This window comes from Vipera berus, assembly GCF_964194415.1.
Source record: "Vipera berus genome assembly, chromosome: 7".
Classification (NCBI taxonomy): Eukaryota; Metazoa; Chordata; class Lepidosauria; order Squamata; family Viperidae; genus Vipera; species Vipera berus.
Window position 1 is genome coordinate 63,670,074 of NC_138209.1, and position 14,321 is coordinate 63,684,394.

The window sequence follows — 14,321 nt, forward strand, 5'->3', positions numbered from 1 at the left end:
AACCTCATAGTACTTCAGCCAATGGGAAACAAGGAGGAATGGGTGGTTGGTGTAAGTAATATATAAAGATGTTGATTTGAGATGATAAACGTAGGAGAGAACCAAGCTTTGATAGCTTCTCCCCCCCCCTTATTGCAATAAACAAAACAAGGAAGTATTAACTGTGTCTTGGCCAATTATTGGTCAGATGAGCTTGCCACTGGTTGTGAAAGGAAGTAGCCAGGAGCACACAACAGTCATCTTCCTTTCTTTTTCTCTCCATCCATTGTGAAGAGAAAACTGCAGAGAGAAATAGTCAACCCTGGGTCTTCCCTTTCACTTGTAAACCTTTTGCAGAGAAGGCTATTTGGGCCATCTGAACCCAGACTCCCCTTCACAGACTGGACCTCAGCTTAGCCTAAGGCAGACAGTAGTCACTATCAAGTTGGAGTTGCATTACAGTCTAAGAAGGTTGCTGCCCTTATAGGAGCTGAAGTATTATATTGCTTCAGTATATTGCCTTCCTAAACCTGGAACACCACAGTTTAAACCATTCAGATTCAGATTCACTTGATAAATAAACATTCTTTGTGGTTTTCCAATATAACAATCCCAATGAGCTAGTTTACAGTGGGAAAATCTAGCCAGCTTCAACTGACCATCAAGATCCAGAGTCAAACTAAGGAAAATTGCACCAATGCCAATTCTTTGAAATGGAATAGCTGAGAAACTAGGCAGAGACAACTTTAAAAATATTGGGTTGATTTTAATTGTAAATTTAAAATTATGTTGTTCAACATTAGGAGATCTGTAAAGTAAAACTTACACAAAAATGAAATCTATCCACAAAACTCACTTGGGCTCTTTGTCTCAAGACATATCCACTTGTCCCATCACCAAAATAGTCAGTTACCATTTTTTTGAGGACACATACATCAGACTTTAGTCACTTCTCTCCTGTTGCAAATGTCACCTCTGGCTGCTTTTACCTATTGGACTTTGGAAGCCTTTTTCTTTTTATATAATATCTATTTCTGACAGAATTGGAAGGACCTCGGAGGTCTTCTAGCCCAACCCCATGTTTAAACAGGAGACCCTATAGCATTCTGGACAAATGGCTGTCCTGTCTCTTCTTAAAAACCTCCAGTGGTGAAGCACCCAAAATATCTGGAGGCAAGCCATTCCACTGATTAACTGTTCTGTCAGTTGATCTCTACTTGATTAGTTTCATCCATGGCTTCTTCTCCTGCTTTCAGGTGCTTTGGAGAATAGGTTGACCTTTTCTTCACTGTGACAGGCCCTCAAGTACTGGAAGACAGCTATCCACTCACCTCTTCATTAGATTAGACATACCTAGCTCCCTCAACCATTCTTCATATGTTTTAGCCTCCAGCCACCTAATCATCTTTGTTGCTGTTCTCTGCACTCTTTTTGGAGTTTCAACATATTTTTAATCTTGCGATAAAATGAGTAAAACTGCATTTCTTGCAGCTGGACCAATCCTGCCCTGCCCTCTTCTTACCAGTCAAATAAATCCAAACATTGTATTTCATAGAAGAAATCCTCTCTCAGTGGAGGAAATATTTGCCTTGATCTAAGAGTTTATAAAACCTTGACTTCATCATTTATATTAAAACAGCATGGTGTCTAAAAGCTTTTCTTAGTAGGAAAAAAGTTGCTGGTTTGACACTCAGCAGAAACGTTTTTAATTACCATTTTTCTTTTGTTCCACTATCTAGCTTTCTCCTGCGAGCTGAAGAGGGTTTTTTTTTTTAAAAAAAGAAGAAAGTGATTTTTTTTTTCTTGCTTGTTTACTTAGTTTACAGTGTTTTATTGTTTTTCTGTGCACTTAAGGAAAAGTTATTGGAGAAATTATAAATGTTAAAACTATAAAAAAAAAAAACCTAGCAATCATAGTCCTCTTAATTGTGTCTCAAGTAGGGGAAGATAGGGAAATCCAGAAAATAATTTCTTAAACTGTTTTATTTTCAGCATTCAAGCTAATACTACACTTGTCAAAATGATGGATTATCTGGAAGTGATTTTAAAAGGGAACTCTTGTCCATTTGGGTCACAATAGCATTCCACAAAAGACATGCAGCTGCTGATTTAGCAACTCATTAATGTTTGGCAAATGTGAGTAGAACTATTAGTAATAAAATATAATGCTATTACCAACAATATAAATTATGTTGCAGTCCTTTAGACAATAGGTATTTCCCAGTCATGGAATAATGATGTGTAATCAGATGCCCTGATACAAGACTATTTTGTAATTTAGAAAACCAGCAAACTTCTAACTAATTCCATTTCAGACTATGCAACCCTCAGGAAGATATACATTCTCCTGTGCCACTTCCCATTCCAAATCTTCTTTAGGGTTCTCTCTCAAACCCCTTATACACAATGCAAACTCCATGTCTCTATATTGTGAAAAAATAATTTCATCTTCTGTTCTGTCAATTTTAATCTCTACACTGTCCAATTTCTGTTCAGCACTGATAATTTTATTTTCCAAATTCTCAACATACTCCATAACTGAATCCACACGAACATCCAGACGTTCAATGTGTGCAGCCAAGCCCTAAAGTGCAAGCACTATATCCTCCCTCATCTGCTTGTTTTAATTAACAAATTCTTCCTTTGTTTCCTTTATTTCTTGCTGTAATACTTGCGTTGATTCCATCACAACTTGCTGAATGTCTGCAAATGTAAATGCAGGTGGTTGGGGGGAAGGTGGTTGTACTGTAGGTTTCATTGTAGTTTGCCCTGCAGCTTGTGATAAAGGTGAAGAAATGGCACTTTTAGAGATTGTAGGGCCTCCCCCACGCCTTGCAGCCATCTCTTAAGTTTTGATTTCTCTTTCTTCTAGCAGAATCAAAGTTCAGGGGGGAAAAGGAAGAGGGAGAAAAAATAAAAGTTTTTCTCCCAAATTCCTTATCCTTCAATAAAAAAAAGCAAACTCTCAAATACACAAAATCCGGTACTGGTTAGAATCAATTGCAAATTATATCTCATGCTATGTTGCAAAATGTAGCAACTTTCCAAAACTGTCAGTTCATACAAGAAAGCTACATTCCAGTGCCATTTTTGCTCCATTTCAATCAGCTTAAAACTTGAAGAAGATAATGAATCTGAGTTAAAGTTAAAATCCAACTTGAAAATTCAAATCCTCCTGTTTCGCTCTGCCTGCTTCTCAGAGAAGAAATACTCACAGTCCCATCTAAGCAGCAGATGTAGTTGTCATGTCTGGTTCCACTCCCTTATGGAGTGAAAGCGTCCTGGCAGCAGAGAGAGCCTGGGCTCCGAGGGAACTCACCCTATCAACCCCCAAACTAGTTGAGGAATTGACAGGGGAGCTCTACCTCTACCCAGACAAGCTCGTCTCTCCCTCTTCTCCTGAGGGAGAGACTTCGGTGCCACAGAACAGCTGATTTTCGTTGTCTCCTAGCGCTTAACGCTTCCCAAGGTCGGGCGGCTTCTGAAACGCCACCATTCGGCATGGCAGCACTAGCGGAAGTCCAGGAAGATACACATTCTCAAGCAACTAACTGTATTATCTGACCAGTTACTCTTCTCTCCCTACTCCATGCACTTTTCAAAGTGATACATTCTGAAGCCTGGAAAAGAATTTTCTAGCATTTGATTTTTTAAAAAAATTCTATTTCTGCTACTATTTAGATTTATAGGTACAATTCTGATTTTCCTGTAACTCTTTTGTGTTGAGTCTTTTTACATAAAGTTTCATGCCAGTCACTGCAGAGTTTAAAGATTTATAATGTAACAATTTACTTGACACCAACTCCACTGAAGCATTCAATCTGCAGATGTTTAGTGCACATACAAGGAAAGTCAAGCTTAATTGCCTATAGACTTAATATATTCAGTCTGTTCCATTTCGGGGTTATTAATAAGACTATGTAGTAATTTTTTTCAATCTGTGCTTACAAAAAAAATCTGATGATCCAACCCAATACTTATTGTAAGCAAAAATACAAGGAATACATTAAACTACCAAGAAAGCAGAGTAGAACTGTCTATTCCTGCCACCATTTATAACTACACAGCTTGCATTTATAACACTTTCATTTAGGTAAATAATCTACAAACAAATGAAATTGCAATGCTATTCTTGTTTAAACCACAGGATTCTCCTTATCAGGATTTGAGCAAGCTAATCCAACTGATAACTTTCCCAGAAGAAAAGTCCATGGGTTTGTTTGGGTTTTTCCCCTGTAGGTGGTGAAAACAAGATGCTACTCTTCCCCATTCCATTCAGGGACATTTACAGGACTCGTCCTTCACTGATTTCAACACTACAACATCACAGCATTCTTTACTAAAATTATAACAGTGGTTTACTATACAGATCTTTTACACAAAATATCCTAATCTATTAGTTCAATCGCATTTGCCAGGTTTCTCTGTCAAAGTTCATGCAGTTCATACATATCTATCAAAGAAAGTTGCATTTATAGCAGCATACATTAAGAAATTGTAGAAGCAAAATGAACATTAGTTATTTGGATTGAAATTAATAACATATTGAGTAATGTATTTGCATACATTCATGAATGCAAAAAAGTGTGTGCCTGTGTGTGTGTAGATGAACATGAACAGCAACAGATTTACTTATTTAACCAATTACACAAAGTGGTTCCGATGAATGAGACAAATCAAACAGATTGGAGGCATATTGTTTATCTAAAAAGTCTTAGTAATGAAATGAAACATCGGCACTCATGGAGGGATGCCAGAATCTGAAATCTCCTCCCCCAAAACCCATCATGACACACAAACAATCCCCACCCTTATCTACACATCATAAATCACATTATCCAATTACTTTTACATATGAGGGTTCACTTCCCATTCTGTACGCGGCTTTTTGCAATCTTATCACCACTTACAGGTGATTCCTCCCTCCCAAATGAAGCAATTAAAATAACAGGCTGTCTCTTATATTGTCAGTGCAAAAACATGACAATGTTTGCAGCATTGACATCTGCCCCCCCCCCCTACAAAAGAACAGTTCCTGTAAAGTAAACAAACACAAGTTAGGAGCTGGCTTTTGGTTTGTTGGGGTGTTTCTCATAAAACTTTTTGATAAGTCTGTCAGCTTTCACATCGCTAGATTTCACCCAAATGGCTTCAGACAATGGGTATCCCTTCCATTGTACTAGGTACTGCAATTTTCCCTTAAAGATTCTAGAGTCAAGAATACGTTTCACTTCATAATGGGTCTGACCCGCTACTATGAGGGGTCCAGGTGCTTTATTAGGGGGAGGTCTTAAAGTGAAGGCTCGAAAAGGTTTCAGTAAGCTACAATGGAACACCGGGTGAATTTTCCCCAAAAGTCTGGGGAGTTTCAATTTTACTGTGACCGGGTTTATGATTTTCACAATGGGGAAAGGCCCCAAGAATTTTGGTCCCAATTCCTTGCTGGGTAATTTGAGACGTAAATATTTAGTTGACAAATAAACTTCTCCCCCACTTGGAATGTTCTTTGAGGAGCCCTCTTTTTACCAGCTTGTTTTTTATAAGTCTCAGAAGTCTTTTTTTAATGCTGTTTTCATGTTTCTCCAAACCTCTTCCCACCCCCACACCCACTGATCAAGTGTCTGGGAAGCAGAGGGCAACTGAGGATAGTCAAGCATCAGGCTGAACTCTTTTCCTGTGGCTACTCTGAAAGGTGTGTAGCCAGTGCTGCTGTGAACAGAATTATTGTAGGCCACCTTGGTGAAGGGGAGGAGGTCAGTCCAGTTTGTCTGTTGGTAGGAGACATAGCATCTGAGGTATTGCTCCACCATTTTGTTAGCAGATTCTGCAGCCCCATTGGTAGCTGGATGAAAAGCAGATGATAAGCCTTGGGATGATCCAATTAATTTAAGGAAATTCCTCCAAAATTTTGTTGTGAACTGTACTCCTCTATCTGAACTTATTTGCTTAGGGGTGCCATGCAGTTGGTAGATATGTTTCAGGAACAATTTAGTCAATTGTTGCGCAGATGGGAGTCTTTTACAGGTGATAAAGTGAGCCTGCTTCGAAAACAGATCTAATCACAGTCCAGATGACAGTATTTCCTCTACTGTTGGGTCGGTGTACAATAAAGTCCATAGCTATGAGATTTAAGGTGCTGGTACTTACCTTTAAAGCCTTACATGGCCTAGGCCCGGGATATTTGCAGGGCCGTCTGCTGCCGGGGATGACTTCCCATCGCCCAGTGCACTCACACAGAGAGGGCCTCCTCCGGGTGCCGTCGGCTAGACAATGTCGGCTGGTGACCCCCAGGGGGAGGGCCTTCTCTGTGGGAGCGCCAGCCCTGTGGAACCAACTCCCCCTTGAGCTCCGGATGGCCCCAGATCTCCGGTCCTTTCGCCACGACCTCAAAACTTTCCTTTTTCATCAGGCTGACCTGGACTGACGACGGGTTTTTAAAATGTTTTAATTTTTAATTGTTTAGTTAATTTATTTTGGGGCTGTTTATTTAATTTCTCTTAACTTTTGTATTGTTGTTTTTATTGTTGTTAGCTGCCCTGAGTCCTTTGGGAGATAGGGCGGCATATAAGTCCCAAAAATAAATAAATAAATAAATAAATAAATAAATAAATAAATAAATAAATAATTCTTCCCATGGTTGGGAAGAGTCTGCTACCGACTGCAGTAGCCCAGGGGTTTTCCCTGGAATTCTTTTCATGGTGGCACATACAGTACAACTCTTGACATAGTTTTCCACATCTCGTTTTAGCCCCAGCCACCAAAATTGTCAGCATATGAGGTGTACAGTTTTTAAATATCTGAAGTGTCCAGCCTGTTTTACATAATGGCTGTATCTGAGAGCATTGAGACAAAGGGTTACAGGTAGATACAATTTTCCCCCCTGCATGTTAGGGAGCTTTGATTATCTTTGAACCATTGATCAGTAAGGAGCTCTCATTTTATCTTTTTCACTCCAGGGTCATCAGGATTAGGGGTTCTGCGAGGTATGAGTTGTGCTGTAGGTTGTGAACTGGGGATAATTGCCTCATAGACCTCTTCACATTCACTTTTCTACTGTGGCAGTTGGGATAGTGCATCAGCTAGGAAGTTTTAACTTCCCGGTATATATTTTAAAGTAAAGTTAAAATGGTTAAAGTATTGTGTCCATCGCACTTGCTTTGGAGACAATTAGTGCCTCTAAATTTTTGTGATCTGTCCATACTTCAAAAGGCACCTTGCTCCCTTCTAAATAGTGTTGCCAGGTTAATCGCCCCCACCTAATTGCAAAGGCCTCCTTCTCCTAGACTGTCCATCTCCTTAGATTCCATGAATTTCTTAGAGGTGTAGGCACAAGATTGTAGGACTCCACTTTTATTCTTTTGTAGTAACACAGCTCCAACTGCCACATCACTGGCATCTGCTTGAATTACAAAGGGCTCCCCGGGGCAGGGGTGCTTTAGGACCGGTTTAGCCGCAAATAGTCTTTTTAAATTCTCAAAAGCTTTCTGACAACTCATAGTCCATGCTAGTGGTTGACCAGGTCATGGTTTTCCTCCTCCCTTACCCGTTTTGAGTAGTTCTGTAAGTGGTAGAGCAATCTCAGCAGAAGAGGGAATGAATTGATGGTAGAAATTGGCAAACCCTAGGAAGCTTTGGAGCTGTTTGCAAGTCTTTGGGGGCTGCCATTCAATTATAGTTTTAACTTTGGCTGTGTCCATTTCGATGTCCTCATCGGAAATTTTATAGCCAAGATAATCTAACCAGGTTTAGTGAAATTCACATTTCGACAATTTGACATACAGTTTGGCATTCAATAATTTCTTTAACACTTCTCTGACCAGTCTTATGTGATCAGTCATATTCGTACTGTATATCAGAATGTCATCAAGATACACCAGAACCCCTTTCTATAAATGTTTGTGTAGGACCTCATTAATCAATTGCATAAATATGGCTGGGGCCCCCTGCAGTCCAAATGGCATGACTTTGAATTGGTAGCTTCCCAAGGTGCAGTTGAAGGCTGTTTTCCACTCATACCCCTCCTTTATTCTTACCCAGTAATATGCTTCTCTCAGGCCTAACTTGGTGAAGACGCTCCCCTTTGCCAGGTGGGTTATTAAGTCTTTCAGGAGGAGGAGAGGGTATTTATTTTCCACACTGACAGCATTTAGGCCTTTATAGTCCACACAGAGACGAGAGACCCATCTTTTTTCTCTTTGAACAACACAGGTGCTCCCACAGTAGACTTGGCCCGTTAGATGAATCCCCTCGCTAGGTTTTTATCCACATATCTCTGCATCTCCTCCATTTCAAGGGGGGACGTAGCGTACATTCTTGGTCGGGGGAGTTTGACCCCTGGTAACAGTTCAATGGAACAATCATTGTGGCAGTGAGGAGGCAAGGTATCACATTCTTTCTCACTAAATGCCTCTGCTAGGTCCTGGTACTCGCTAGGGATGAGTGGCTTGCCAGGTGGCCATAGGGCAGCCATGTGTGCTTGCTCATTGGGTGGGCTAAAATCCCCTGTAACATCTGTTGAATCAGTGGGAGGATCGGGCCCTATGGGTAATCTCACAGTTCTCATTCCTTTTTCCCACCAGATAAATGGCTTCCAATTGTCTAGCCAGGCTAGTCCTAGGATCACAGTCTCAGACATCTTTGGAGCTACCAGGAAGTGAATAAACTCCCAGTGCTTGCCTATTTCCAGGCGTAAGGGCTCCGTTAATTGTGTGACTAAAGTCCCTCCCATTAGGGAACCATCGGCTTGCTCAAACTTCACAGGGTTGGAGAGCAGCTTAGCCTGTATCCCCAGTCTTAAGGCACATGACAGGCTAATGATGCATCAGGAGCAGCCAGTATCGAGTAGCACTTTCAGGTCTACTTGTGCCCCTGACTTAGGGATTATGGGTTTAGAAGGCAATAAAAAGGGTAGGATGCATCGACTCACCATCGGGTCATTGTCCCCTTTGTCGTCACTGTCGAAAGAGGGTAGAACAGGGGTGGATCCAGTCTGAGTTCTGGCATCCTCTTATGTGTGAAATGTGACCTGGATAACAGGTTCCTGTGTCATCCGGTTGGATTTCTGTCCCTTTAGCTGCTGTGCAGGTCTCTTTCTCACTGCTGGTCCTGGTTTGTTCTGCTGTTGGGGAAAGGGGATCAGGCATTTTGCTGCTCAATGTCCCTGCTTTCCGCATCAGAAACTGTTGTGATTCAGGGTCAGCCTGTGGGTTCGGCAGTTGGGTCGGACGACTCAGAGGAGGAGTGGGGTGTTGAAGACCTTGCTGAGGGGGTTGAAGATCTTGCTGATTAGAGCCCTCAGCCAGGCCCCTCCCACTTGGTCACCACGGAGACCCAGCTGTGTGAGCCTGACAGCGTGGATGAAGATGACCCACAGCTGGCCCTGTTCAAGGACGCCCGACGCAGGAGGCAGTCAATTAGGAGTAAACAGAGGAAGGCAATGGGGCTCCTCGGAAGGAGGCAGAGAGAAGCCACGCCCTGAACTCTATATAAGGGGAATGTGTGGGAGGGCTGGTTTGCTGAAGGCAACCGCTTGGATAGTTCCTGTTTCTTAAAGCTCCTATTTCTTGGTTTGTCTTGTTCTGTTTGTTTTTGTAGCAATAAATTTGGCAGGTGTAATTCCAGCCTCTTGCCTTCTTGTAAAAGGGGTTGTCCCTGCCTTTTCTGCAGGGCTGGTAGCAGGCTGGTACAGAACAGAAACACTTAATTGCCAGGTCTATAGGTGGCTTGGGTCTTTCAGCCATTACAGTAGTTGGAGATCTTTGTGGGGGTGATTGCCATTCAGGTTGTTCTGACCTTGGTTCAGGTTCAGGTAGGAGAGGCTTCTTATAGCGGGCAAGCTGAACATCTAATTTCACCACTGCCTGGTACCATTCATGCAGTTGGTCAGGCACAGCTCGGTAGAGACATGCCAGAGAAAGGTAGTCATCTAACCCTTCTCTAAAAAGATGAATTATGGATTGCTCAGGCCATCTCTTTATCTGACGGGCCAGCTTTCGAAACTCCAGGGTAGGCTGGCCATCTTGCTTTATCTTATGGATTTGCTCTTCTGCTCTGAGAGTGACGGATGGGTCCTCAAATCTTTCCCTTAGCCCCAGGAGGAAAAGGTGGGGGTCCTCCAATTCAGGGGTCTGCTCATTATATAAATTGTTCAACCATTCGGATGCTTCTCCCTCTAGGCTGGATGCAATCACATTGACCATAGCACCTGGGTCCGGGTAGAGATGGACCCAGCTATTCAAATGAGAGCATACATGGTTGAGGAAGAAAATCAGTTTCTCTGGGTCCCCATCAAAGGTTGCTCTGAAGGGTGGGCTCATTAGTGGTTTCTGGGGCCCCCACTGCTGTTGTTGTATCTCCGGTTGCTGCTGGCCCCACTCTGGTTGCTGCTTTAATGGCTACCAGGGGCCACACTGCTGCTGGCCCCACTGGTCCTGCTGTACATTCAGGGGTTGCACATTTGGGTTCTGCTGCTGCCATCCTTGCTGTTGTCCTCCCACCAGCTCCTGATCTCCAGGGTTCTGCACCACCCCCAGCTGTTGCAAGGCTTCTATTAGCTGGGGCAAGCTCAGAGGTTGTTGGTCTTTCACTTGTGGGGGCTTCCCAACCTCCCATTGCTGCAGAGGCCCCAGGCTGGGTTCCTCTGTTTCTATGGATCTGGAGGGCTTGGCAGGGGACTCCTGGGTCTGGCAGGCAGTCTGATCTGCAGACAGGGTTTTCCACTCACTCAGATTCTCAGTGGTTGACGATATGACATCTCCTCCCCATTCTGCTTCAGAGGCCTCTTGCCGCACAGTCTGGCTTCCGTATTCTCTACTGGAGTGGTTCCAGCTTGATGACGAGATAACCTCAGTTATCTGCTGATGTTTGGAGATTGGCCCAAATTCATCTTCCCACAGAAAACTATTTATTATTTCCTCTTCAGAAGTTTTGCCAGCAACCAAGCTTCCACTCTCCATTTTGAAGATTCTTCCCTGAATCTTTGCCAGCTTATCTCTCTTACCGGAGATAGTGGCGGGGGTTCAGGACCCCACTTTGAAAGAAAAGAGATTCTGGCATGATGTCATGGTTCCGATGAATGAGACAAATCAAACAGATTGGAGACATATTGTTTATCTAAAAATTCTTAGTAATGAAACGAAACATCGGCACTCATGGAGGGATGACAGAATCTGAAATCTCCTCCCCCCAAACCCATCAGGACACACACAATCCCCACCCTTATCTACATGTCATAAATCACATTATCCAATTAGTGTTACATATGAGGGTTCATTTCCCATTCTGTACGTGGATTTTTGCAATCTTATCACAACTTCTGGGTGATTCCTCCCTCCCAAATGAAGCAATTAAAATAGCAGGCTGTCTCTTATATTGTCAGTGCAAAAACATGTCAATGTTTGCAGCATTGACAGTATCAATTTGTATGTGTGCACTGAGGTGTCAGAGGCTGGAGGTAGAGCAAGTAGAGAGAAGAAGGAAAGAACAAAACACCTTTGAGTCTTTCCAACATGAACAGCCAGGGGACCTTCATGATTTATCCCTACTTGTTCCTATTTCCATAGTGTTAGAGGAGATCAGGCAATTCTAGTATGAAACACACAACTTTTATTTCCAGTACAGAGGAAAAATCTACACCATTTGTTACCTGGGGAAGCCATCTGGTGCTAGATCTAGTACCAACAAGTCTGGCACTAGATCTATTCTGATATATAACCACTTCGCTTCCATAATGCCATGCGCTCCCCTCAGCCATCTTGGATGGCAAATATAAAGGGATCCTGGCTGAAAGGCTGTGTCCTGTGATTCCAGAAAGGTGAAAACCTCTGGACACTTCCTTCTTCACTGCTCTTTTTATAGAGGCACATGAACAAAATTTAATTTCCCAATAATTAATAGGTATTCCAACACCATTTGTCATCAGTGGTTACTTAAAGACGAACAGATCATAGTCACATGATTGAAGGTAGCTAGATTCTGCGTGACAGCACTAACAATTCATTGGAACCTGATGGATAATACTTTATAGCCATTATATACAATTAATGCACCAAATCTTTTGATATTATCACCCTGTTGTATTTTACTATCCAATAACTATAGGCCTTTAGAATTTAATGACTAGTGCCGCGTAACAGAGTGAGCGCCTGTTACTCGTCCCAGCTTCTGCCAACCTAGCAGTTCGAAAGCACGTAAAAATGCAAGTAGAAAAATAGGGACCATTACGGTGGAAAGGTAACAGCGTTCCGTGCGCCTTTGGCGTCTAGTCATGCCGGCCACATGACCACAGAGACGTCCTCGGACAAGCGCTGCCTCTTCGGCTTTGAAACGGAGATGAGCACCGGCCCCTAGAGTCGGAAATGACTAGCACGCATGTGCAGGGGAACCTTTACCTTTTACCTTATAACATTGTACATAGCTTAGGCAGTGCTCTTGTTTATGTGCAACTGATGGGCCACCAAATTATGATTTCAACAGAATTTGTTTGTTACTTGTTATTATTGTATACCAGAATTTTTAACCAGATACAATTTGAGCATTTTTAATTGTACTGGACTTTGTCTGTAATAAAGTTTGATTGATTGATTGAGTGAGTGATATGCAACCACAATGAAAATCCAGTCGTATAGCTGATATCACACAATCTTATAATAATAATGTTGTCATGGTTCCGACAAACAGAGACAAATAAAGAAGAACTCTGAGGCTTGGACATCCCTCAAAGAACATGTTTATTAGTTACAAAGTATCGGCACAGTCAAAAGTGAAACCAAGTGAGAAGAAAAAAATGGCTGCAGCCATACTCATAGTAGGGTTGACAAATGTTACAGAATAGATCAATTGTAAACAAGTAATAAAAATCAGATTTTTAAATATCTAGCACAAGAAAGGAAACAAAGCAAAATATCTGAGCAGTTTTAGTAAATAGGAAACTTAAGATACCCTGTCATTTGCTAGCTTTTAGAACTGACTTTAGTTTACTAGGTTTTTTTTTAGCTTAACAATATCATGTGGTTTCCACAAAACATAATTAAGATCAGGCTGCAAATTATTATTTTGATCAATATATAGGAAAATAGGTACAATCATAAATATTAAAGGAATTTTCTGCAGAATGAACAGAAAATATTAAAAATATTTGAATTCTAATATAAATTGGAACCATATTTAATGATACCTGTAGATTTATTTTTAAAAATATTCTTTTATGTGTACAGTACTGAACAGACACAGACAAAATGGTCTGTCTTAAGTCTGTCAAGTCGTATGTAACTTCCTCTCTTCTGTACACTAGTCTCTATTTATTTTTAATCTACATTGAATATAGAGTGATTCTTCAATTTTATCTTCTGTAAAATATTAATCCAAAGCGTACCTTGAGAAAACATCTATAAAAAAAAAATACCAGGAACTTGCAGAATATATCAAAACATAGGATTTATAAATGTGGGATGTCAAGTTCATTTTAAACTTCCAAGTAACACAGGTAATCTCAGAATCACTGAGTTTGTGATTTAATTGACAGAATACCAAATAAAAGTGACATAAAATGTTCATACTATAACTGATCCAATAGTTTGAAAGAGAAATTAATGAAAATAAAATGTAATTATTTTTATTTACAAAGAAGTCATTTAAATTATATAAGAAATCTTAGTCAGGTGGAATAATAAACCAAAATTCTCTAGAGTATAAAATATATTGATCCAATCACTTGAAATTATTTACAAAGTATGCACAGATGCTAAGATTTGTCATGAATTCAGCTTGCCTTAAGGCTTCCTGTATATTCCATTATCATTATTATGCTTGTCTTGTCTTAATTTAATTTGCTCTTAGGACAAATTCAGTATATGCATACTTAAGTACCAGTGAAATAACAAGAAATGAGTGCATGCAAGAATATGTATTCTGGATTCTGATGTTAATGAAGATGGACTGTGTTTGATTCCCTACATTTAAATACTCTACATCTAATGCTTAAGCATTACAAATATAAAAAACACATTTAATATGTGATTTGAAGGTAGTATAAATATCACTGCTGTAATGTGTTCCTGTCTACTTTCCTTTGCAGCCAGTGGAAAACTTGCCTGACAAATAACCAGCCAAGGTACAGTGAAGATCTTTTGTTTCATTGATTGCAATAAGCTATCAAAGTTTGGTTCTCTCCAAAGTTCATTATCTCAAATCAACATCTTTATATATTCCTTACACCAGCCACCCATTCCTCCTTGTTTCACATTGGCTGAGGTACTATGAGGTTACATTCTCTTCAACCACCTTCTACATATTTCCTACTACCTTAAATTATACATTGTATGTGCATTTAAATGAGCAGACAA

At 40.9% G+C, this 14,321-nt stretch overlaps 1 protein-coding gene across 1 annotated transcript in view; it reads right to left on the reverse strand.

Moving 5' to 3' along the window:
* Positions 1-14,321, reverse strand: part of FSTL5 (follistatin like 5) — a 387,142-nt gene that overhangs the window by 246,447 nt on the left and 126,374 nt on the right. The gene's annotated exons all lie outside the window — the stretch shown is intronic.